Source organism: Arachis stenosperma, chromosome 9, assembly GCF_014773155.1.
Source record: "Arachis stenosperma cultivar V10309 chromosome 9, arast.V10309.gnm1.PFL2, whole genome shotgun sequence".
NCBI lineage: Eukaryota > Viridiplantae > Streptophyta > Magnoliopsida > Fabales > Fabaceae > Arachis > Arachis stenosperma.
The window spans coordinates 9,158,471-9,167,144 of NC_080385.1; the positions used below are offsets into that span (position 1 = coordinate 9,158,471).

The window sequence follows — 8,674 nt, forward strand, 5'->3', positions numbered from 1 at the left end:
TTGATTTGAGAGGAGAGGAACGTTGCTTTGGTTGGAGCAATATGGTGGGAATTGAAAATCAATTCGGGCTTAGATCAGGTTCTTCTCAAGTTCAGCCCGTTGGTGCCATGTCTTGCTTCTTTGAAGAGTTTTTGCTTGAGATGAATGATTTGGGCTTGTCTTTCTTACCATTCAGCCCATTAGCATATTTCATTTGTTTGATGTTGGGCTGCTGCAACACTTGTTTTTAGCCTGTATCACTAATCAAAGATAATAAAAAAACTAATTGTGATTAGCCCACTAATCAAATGTTTGTCATCATCAATTCTATTAATTAATTTCTTAACTCAACAGCTTCCAAGTTCAAGGTGGAGAAATGTGGCGGTTGTTGGCCTGAACCAGAACTCGATGGCCCCCAACGTGCTGGTGGCGTCCTGGGAGTATCCTCCTCACTGTCTCCCAATATGAGATCTAGCTCGTCATCCGGATCATCCACTCGCATCGCATTCTCAATATGATCCGGTTCACCCTCACCAAAAAGTCCAGGAATCAAAATAGCTGACCTAGCTGTCGCTAGTGGAACAGATGGAGGTTTAGCCAACAGACCACCAGCTGCAATGACAGGCATCGAAATTGATGCACCCCCACCGTCATTGACTGAGGATTCGGTGCCGATGCACCAGAACTATCAAAACCATCTTCCAACTTGGCATACAGCTCGTGTATTCTCACCTCCGGAAAATTTCGCCGACAATGAAACAAAATCTGCATGTCTTCATCCGACCCTATCACAAATGTTTCATACTGCACCCTAGTTGAAACAACCGCAATCAAAATCTTGTAAAACAGCTTCTTCACCCACTTGGACCCACACAGCCATGCCTTTTGCAAAATACTCGTCTTTAGTTCTGACAGAATATTCGTGGAACGCACAAAACACTGACCGGTTCTTTGTCAGTGAACTTAACTCCATGCCTTTTACTTTTTTTTTTTAATTTTTCCAACGCAGTGGACTAGGACCAAAAAATTCTCCTCACTCATTTTTTGAAGAAGTGAAAATGACTCTCTACATCACACTAAGTTTTGGGTGGGTATTTATAGGCGAAATAGGTCCAGGCATTAACCGCTGACCCCTTCCACGGTTTATGCCTATTTGCACACTCTAACGGAAACCGTGGAACCCCTACCACGGTTTCTATGCATTTGCCTTTTCCACGTAAACTGTGGTACCCCTTCCACTAGGGGTGCACATGGGTCGGGTGAAGCCGGGTTTGAGGTGATCCAAACCTGGCCTGAAATATAGACCGGGTCTATTTATTAGACCTAAACCCGGCCCTAGACCCGATGAAACCAACAGTCTTTCGGGCCACAATTAAATCAGATGAAAACCGGGTGAAAACCGGGCCATAACCAACCCTTCTTCAAAATTAAAACATAATCACAATCAATACCAAAGCATCATTACAATCAATAGTTCAATACTAATATTGTCTAATAACACTAAATATTTAAGTCAATACAAATAACACAATAATATGCATTAGTCTAAAGTCTTATGCATTCTAATAATAAAATGTTAAGGTTTACAATACATAAGAATAATCATCCTCTATCAATAGCCATTAATGTTGTCAACTTGTTCCTTGTGATGTGGATGCATTAGTGAAACCTACAAAACATATAAAATTACTCATTTTTCATATAAAAGATTATTACTTGAAATAAATAAGTCACAAATAATAAAGATATCATAAATGTACCTTCAACAATCTTCTGACTGTTATCAAATTGATCAAACTCTTGATCTCCAACGTCTTGTTTAGAAGGGCACAACCAAATTTGAGTGCATATCAAGGCTTCAGCCATTAATGGTGACAAAGAGCTACGAAAGGCATCAAGCACACGTCCACCGGTGCTGAAGCATGATTCAGAAGCAACAGTTGAAACCGGAATACCCAAGATGTCGCGGGTTATGAGAGAAAGAATCCTGTATTTTGAAGCATTCACTTTCCACCAAGTCAATATATTAAAATTCTCATCTTCCACAGTATCCTCGGCCAAATATCTCTCCACATCTGACTTGCTATCTGCATTAGCCTTCTCTCTTTTTTGTTTTTTCCACATATTCACTCGATTTTCAGAAACGCCCTTGGCACCAGCTGAGATTTTAATATTGTCATCCAATACAATACTAGATGAATCTCCACCATCATCCCTTCCTTTATCATCGACAACCTCTTTTTCATAAAAATTATGCAATGTATCTAATGTGAGTTTAACAACACCAGTCATGCTAGTAGATACTTCCTTGTCATAGACATCCTCCAAACACCAACAGAGATAATCTAGTTTGTACCGAGGATCCAATACAACAGTAACAAGTAACAATGGATTAAATTTGTTAACCGGTCCCCAATATTTATCATATTTATGTTTCATAGAGCATGCCATACTTCCTAACAAATCAGATTGATTTTGGCTCCAAGATGTTAATTGAGAAGCAACAGATGCAATTTCATGAAAACATATGTTAGATGGAACATGCAAGGAAGATGAGAAAGTCAAAGTTATCTCATAGAAAACTCTCAAAAAATCCATGAATAACCTAGCATGTTGCCAATCAAGGGGTGTAGGTGGACCAATTTTCTTTTTTTTCCCACTATCCTCTCCAAACCATCTAAGAAAATCAAGTTCTTGATCATAAAGACTATCAAAAGCTTTTTCAAATTTCTCGGCATGTTCCAACATTAGATAGGTAGAATTTCACCTAGTTGGAACATCCAAGCACACAAGACTTTTAGATTCAATTAATTCAGCCTCAATGCAATCTTTAAATTTTTTAGTCCTTTGAGAAGAGGACCTAACATACCTTACAGCATTTCTAATGCTTTCAATTGAAGTGTGTTGCTTTTTAATTCCTTCATTCACTACCAAATTAAGAACATGAGCACAACATCTCACATGCATATACTTTCCTCTACACACCAACCTACCTCTTGCACCTAATTTCCTTTGAAGATAAGTAATAGCTCCATCATTCGAAGTTGCATTATCCACTGTGATTGTGAAGACTTTTTCAATTCCCCACTCTCTCAAGCATTTCTCGATTTCTCTTCCAACAGTGTCACCCTTGTGGTTCTCAATTTGACAGAAATTTATAATTCTCTTTTGTAACATCCATTTTTCATCAACGAAATGTGCAGTCAAGCTCATATAAGTATAATTTTGATTTGATGTCCAGCAATCTGTTGTCAAATAAACCTGAGCACATGACTTTGCCAACCATTCTTTTAGCCTTTTCTTCTCATCTAAATAAAGTTGAAAGCAATCTCTTGAGACTGTCATCCTAGATGGTACTATAAATCTTGGCTCAAATCGATTTAACATCCTACGAAACCCAATTCCCTCGACAACTTTAACCGGCATTTCATCAAGTACAACAAACTCAGCTACAGACTTCTTACAATCTTCTAAGTTATAACCCTTAAAAGCATTGCATAGAGCCTTTTCTTCTTCAATTTTGGGCATGTACCCATGAAGTGTACCCTTCTTCCCCGCTTTAGTAAATATCCACTTATGAGCACTCTTTAAATGCTTATTTAGAGAATTTGTGCCATGTTTAGTAGGATGACAACCGTATTTTTTCTGGCAATGATTATATTTAGCTTGGTGCAGTCCCTTTGTCTCAGTTAACGGAAGTTGAGTAAAATGCTGCCAAACATACGATTTCTTTCCCTTTCGAGCAGCTTCTGGATTCTTAATATTTGTATCAGAATTTTCTTCATTAGCTTGTGGTTCAGCAGGAGTTGTGGCAGCATCAATAGCAGGAACAACAACATTTTCAGCTTCAATTTCTATTGTTTTATTTTCCTCCATAATTTTTGGAGGAATGCAATTATCTCCTCCTCCTATTGTTCGTTACCTAAACAAACAAAGTCAAATTCAACAATAATCAGTAACTAATTAGAAAGATAGAAATCTTATAATAAAACATGAAAAAACAAATCAGTAAATATACAGTAAACACAAGTAAAAATTTAGAAATCAGTACAAAATCAGTAAACCCAGAAAATCAGTAACTAATGATCATAACACGAAACAAGTAATCAATAAAAAATTAGTAAACCCAGAAATCAGCTAAACAAATCATTTAACACACATCAACACCCACACCTAATCAGTAAAAAATCAGTAAACCCAGAAATCAGCTAAACAGTAAACAGTGATCAAGAACAAGATAAGAACAACTGAACAAGATAATCAGTAACTAATTAGCTAAATAAATCATTTAACACACATCAACACCCACACCTAATTAGTAAAAAATCAGTAAACCCAGAAATCAGCTAAACAGTAAATAGTGATCAAGAACAAGATAAGAACAACTGAACAACATAATCAGTAACTAATCAGCTAAACAAATCATTTAACACACATCAACACCCACACCTAATCAGTAAAGAATCAGTAAACCCACACCTACTCAGTAAAGAATTAGTAAACCCAGAAATCAGTAGTAAACAGTGAATCAGAACAAAAAATAAGCTAAACACACATCAACACCCACACCTAATCAGAGTTCTAATAATGAAAATCAACACCTACAACCAAAATTCACAAATTCTGTTGATCAAAAACCCTAATCCTTAATCAGAATATTAATGACATAATAAAATTAATTACTTACCTGAGCAGAAGACCTGAGAAGAAGACCGGAGAAGAGAGCAGAGCAGAGAGAGCAGGACTAGCAGAGCAGAGCAGAGCAACGTCGCTGAGAAGCAGGGCAACACTGTACGTCGTCACTATCGTCCGTCAAACGAAGACCTTCGGCGGTGACTGGGGTGAAACACGGAGGAGGGTTGAGAAGAGATGAGAAAGGGAGGAGTCGGCGACTGCGTGGTGCGTGCCGCGAGACTCGGACTGGGCTGTGGGGAGAGAAGATGAGGTCAGGGTCACCGGATCGGCCTGCGCCGTGGGGAGTGGCGACTGCCAGAGCCGGAGTGGGGAGTAGGGAGTGAGGACTTGGGGTGTGGGGGTGAGCGTGAATGGATGAGGCGCTGAGCTGCTGAAGGAGGCATGAGGCAGTGAATGCGTGTTGCCGTGTTCTGTGTTGCCCTAGCCCCTAATTAGAAACCTCAAACCTGTGCTGTAAGTCTGTAACGCGTTTCTGTGTAATGTGTATATGGCCGGGCCACCGGGCCGGGTCCGGGTGACCCGAGCCATGGCCCGGTCCCGGCTTTACTTCCCTTTTTTATTTCATTTATTTTCCCCGGGTCCACCCTGGGTCACTTCGGGTCCGGGTCTTCGCGGCCCAAATTCCTTCGGAGCCGGGCCGGGTCTTCGGGCCGGTCTGGGTCTGTGCACCCCTACCTTCCACATATTACATGCATTCATAATCCGTGGTATCCCTTCTACAGATTACAAAGACTGCTGAAAAATTAAATTTTCGTATCAAAGAATCAAAAGTTGTATTTTGGTAATATTAAAACTCTATTATTTTATTTTGGTAAATTGCCCAAAATTTCTCACTTACTAAATTTTGTCGTTTAAAGTGTTGAAATGTTAGTATTGTAAAAAATATTGTTACTTCACCAGTCATATACATGTTCTTGATGCTATACCATACGCCATTGAGAAATATATCAGCTATTAAGGAAGGAAGCAGTGCACTTAGGCACTTTACTTAGCAGGACAAAAATCTGTTGAAATTTGAAAACTTGAAATGATGAGTAGAAGTGTAGAACCAAGGCTGAGCCTGAAGAATTGCATAAAAAGACTCGTAGGATATTACTTAATCTAGTTCCTGCATCTGTGGATCTCTATCATAAGGGAACTAAGAGAATGTTAATTAGGAAGAAATAGTGGATAAAACACGAGTAACACAACATTGCTGTATGTCAGGGAGCTACGTGGGTACTGTTTTCTTTTTATTATTACATCCTCACCATATGTCTCACATCGATGAGACCAAATAGCAAAGAGGTAAGGCGTTAGCATAAAAGAAAGAATTGTTGATGTTTTAAAGCATACCTTTCTCGGCCTTTTGGCTAAGATCAAGTGTAGTATCTGTTCTTATCAGTTTAATATCTGATATGTGGGCCATTGGCTCACACGATATTAAATTTATGTTTTGAGGGTGATGGGCCATTACAGTAGCTTGCTACTCGGCCTGTCAAGCGTCGCCCAAGCCTTACACTACTGCATGGGCCTGGCGCACCCTATAAATTCAGTTCAAAAGGTTCTGTGGTTTTTGTCTTTTAGGTGTTATGTTTGTGTAGATTCACAATTTGTTTTGAATACAACAAATAAAATTTAGCATAAGAAAATTTAACTATTAAAGAGTACTAATAGACTAATAGGGTAATACCAAAATTATATAATTTGATTTTTAATTTTATCAGAATATATATTTTATCAAGGGCAATTTAATTAAAATGAATATAATTCTTTACTCAATGTAACATTTTTAAATTGTTAAAAAGAAAATATAAAATTTTGTTGGCTACACGATTTATACTTAGAATAGTTAAATACATAATCTATAAAAAATAAATGTTAGATTTTATATCTATCAGGCATGATTGTCTTGGAAGTATTTAGTTTGGTAAATTTTTTATTTATAAAAATTAATTTTTAAAAAATAATTTTTTAAAAAGTATAGTATTTATATTTGGTAAATTAAATTAAAAATAATTTTTAAAATAAATACAAACAATAATAATTATATTTGAGAAAATAATTTTTTAAATTTAAAAATACTATAAAAGATATAAATTTAAGTGTTAAATTTGAAAATTAGTTAATATATAATATTATATTAGATTTTTAAATTTTGAAAAGTACCTGTCAACTTTAAAAAATTCTACTTTAATTGTTTTCAAAAGTATTCAAAAAAATTCTACTTTAATTGTTTTCAAAAGTACTCAAATTATTTAAAAATTGTGAGTACAAGTACATTGTCTTTTTAATTTACCAAACACAAAATGAGTACTCAAATTATTTAAAAACTGTGAGTATAAGCACACTGTCTTTTTAATTTACCAAACACAAAATGAGGAACTTGTATTTTTAAAAAGTAGAAGCATCTCTTCAAAAATTTTTATCAAACTAAACCTAAATATACTTGAAGTTCGTTATTTAAATTTTTATTTCTTAAGTCTAAATATATTAAATTTTTTAATAAAATTAAAAAATAAAAGAGACATCTATTTTAAAATAAAAGGAGAATGACAATAAACAGATTCAAATTCAGCAAAGACTATTTATTCACCTCATTTTAAAAAAGGTAATTTAAACAAATCAAGTAAAAAGTAAAGGTGATTTATTAAAAAAATATTTATTGACATTCCTTGGAACTATCCTTTCATTAACGATCAGTGGGATGGGACACCGTTACATTGATTTAGCCAAGAAATATAAGGATAATACACAATTTAAAAGGAAAAAAATTCAATAAAATAAAGAATTCCATCATCATAATCGTAATTTAATACAATACGTCATCTTATAAGATTTAAATCATAAACAAAGGCACAATAACACCATATTTTTTACTTTTTTTAATTTTTTCAAAGCAATGCACTAAGACAAGAAAATTCTCTTTCTCACTTACCATTATAGTAATGATCTCTTCAACAGCTTGAATCATACACACACGCACACACACGCACACACACACTCACACACAGAGGATTTTATGTTCATATTTCTGTCTTAGTAAACCATGGTAACCTACCACGGTTTATGATCAATCTTATTCACACGTAAATCATGCTTGCCTACAACGGTTTATGTTTAAATTGTAAACCGTGGTTACCTACTACGGTTTACATAATAATGAAACAGGACATGCATGTAAGGATACTGTAATTGTTGTAATTCAGTAAAGCTTTCTCTCTTTTATTTTATTCAGGTAACTTACCCTTTTATAAAATGAATACCAAAATATATTAAATCGCGGAGACAACGATGAATTTTTTTTCAATTGATAGAGTAAAGTGTGATATCTTATTATTGATTTTATAAGTGGGACCAAGAATAAATATGAGAGAGAAAGTAACGAAGGGTTAAATATCACACTTTACACTCTCAATATTTTTTAATAATTGAGAGGATCCATTCCCGTGTTTCACCCACATCTCATCGTGGAAAGAGAAAAGAAGGTTGTTAAGAAAAGATTTAGATTTCGTTTTTTATTTTTAATTTTTTTGAAGATACTATATTTCTAAATGTTGAAAATAATAAAAATTTATTTAGTTGGTCTATAATAAAAATATTTTTAATTTGTTAAATTTTTTATTTAGTACTGAAGACGTACTATTTGAGTACTATCTGAGTACATATTATCTGAATTAAAAGAGTTATAGTAAATAATAGATTAATTTACTAATCTTATTTTTTAATAATTGATCTATATAAATACAATTAATTATTTTAAAATTGTAATTTATTTCAAAGCAGTATGGACTTCACTTCTACATTCTCTAGGGCTTGACGATACAATGTGAATGAAAATCACCGCAGGAGTGAGAAAAGTCCCTGCTCCACAGGAACGGATCCTTTCGTCCAAAATTCTAGTCATAACTATCCGAAGCAGAAGTAACTAGTTTTAAAATAAAAAATTATATTTTTATTAAATGTATGTTTTTAGTTATTTAATTTTTTATTAAGTTAACAATTTATTTTTATATAATAT

The 8,674-nt window shown here is 34.7% G+C and overlaps 1 non-coding gene across 1 annotated transcript; it reads left to right on the forward strand.

Annotated features, from left to right (window-relative positions):
* The first annotated feature begins 6,005 nt into the window (after positions 1-6,005).
* LOC130953810 (U2 spliceosomal RNA) lies at positions 6,006-6,201 on the forward strand. Its single transcript, XR_009075970.1, has one exon. It is a non-coding gene; the product is annotated as a U2 spliceosomal RNA (small nuclear RNA).
* Positions 6,202-8,674: the final 2,473 nt, after the last annotated feature.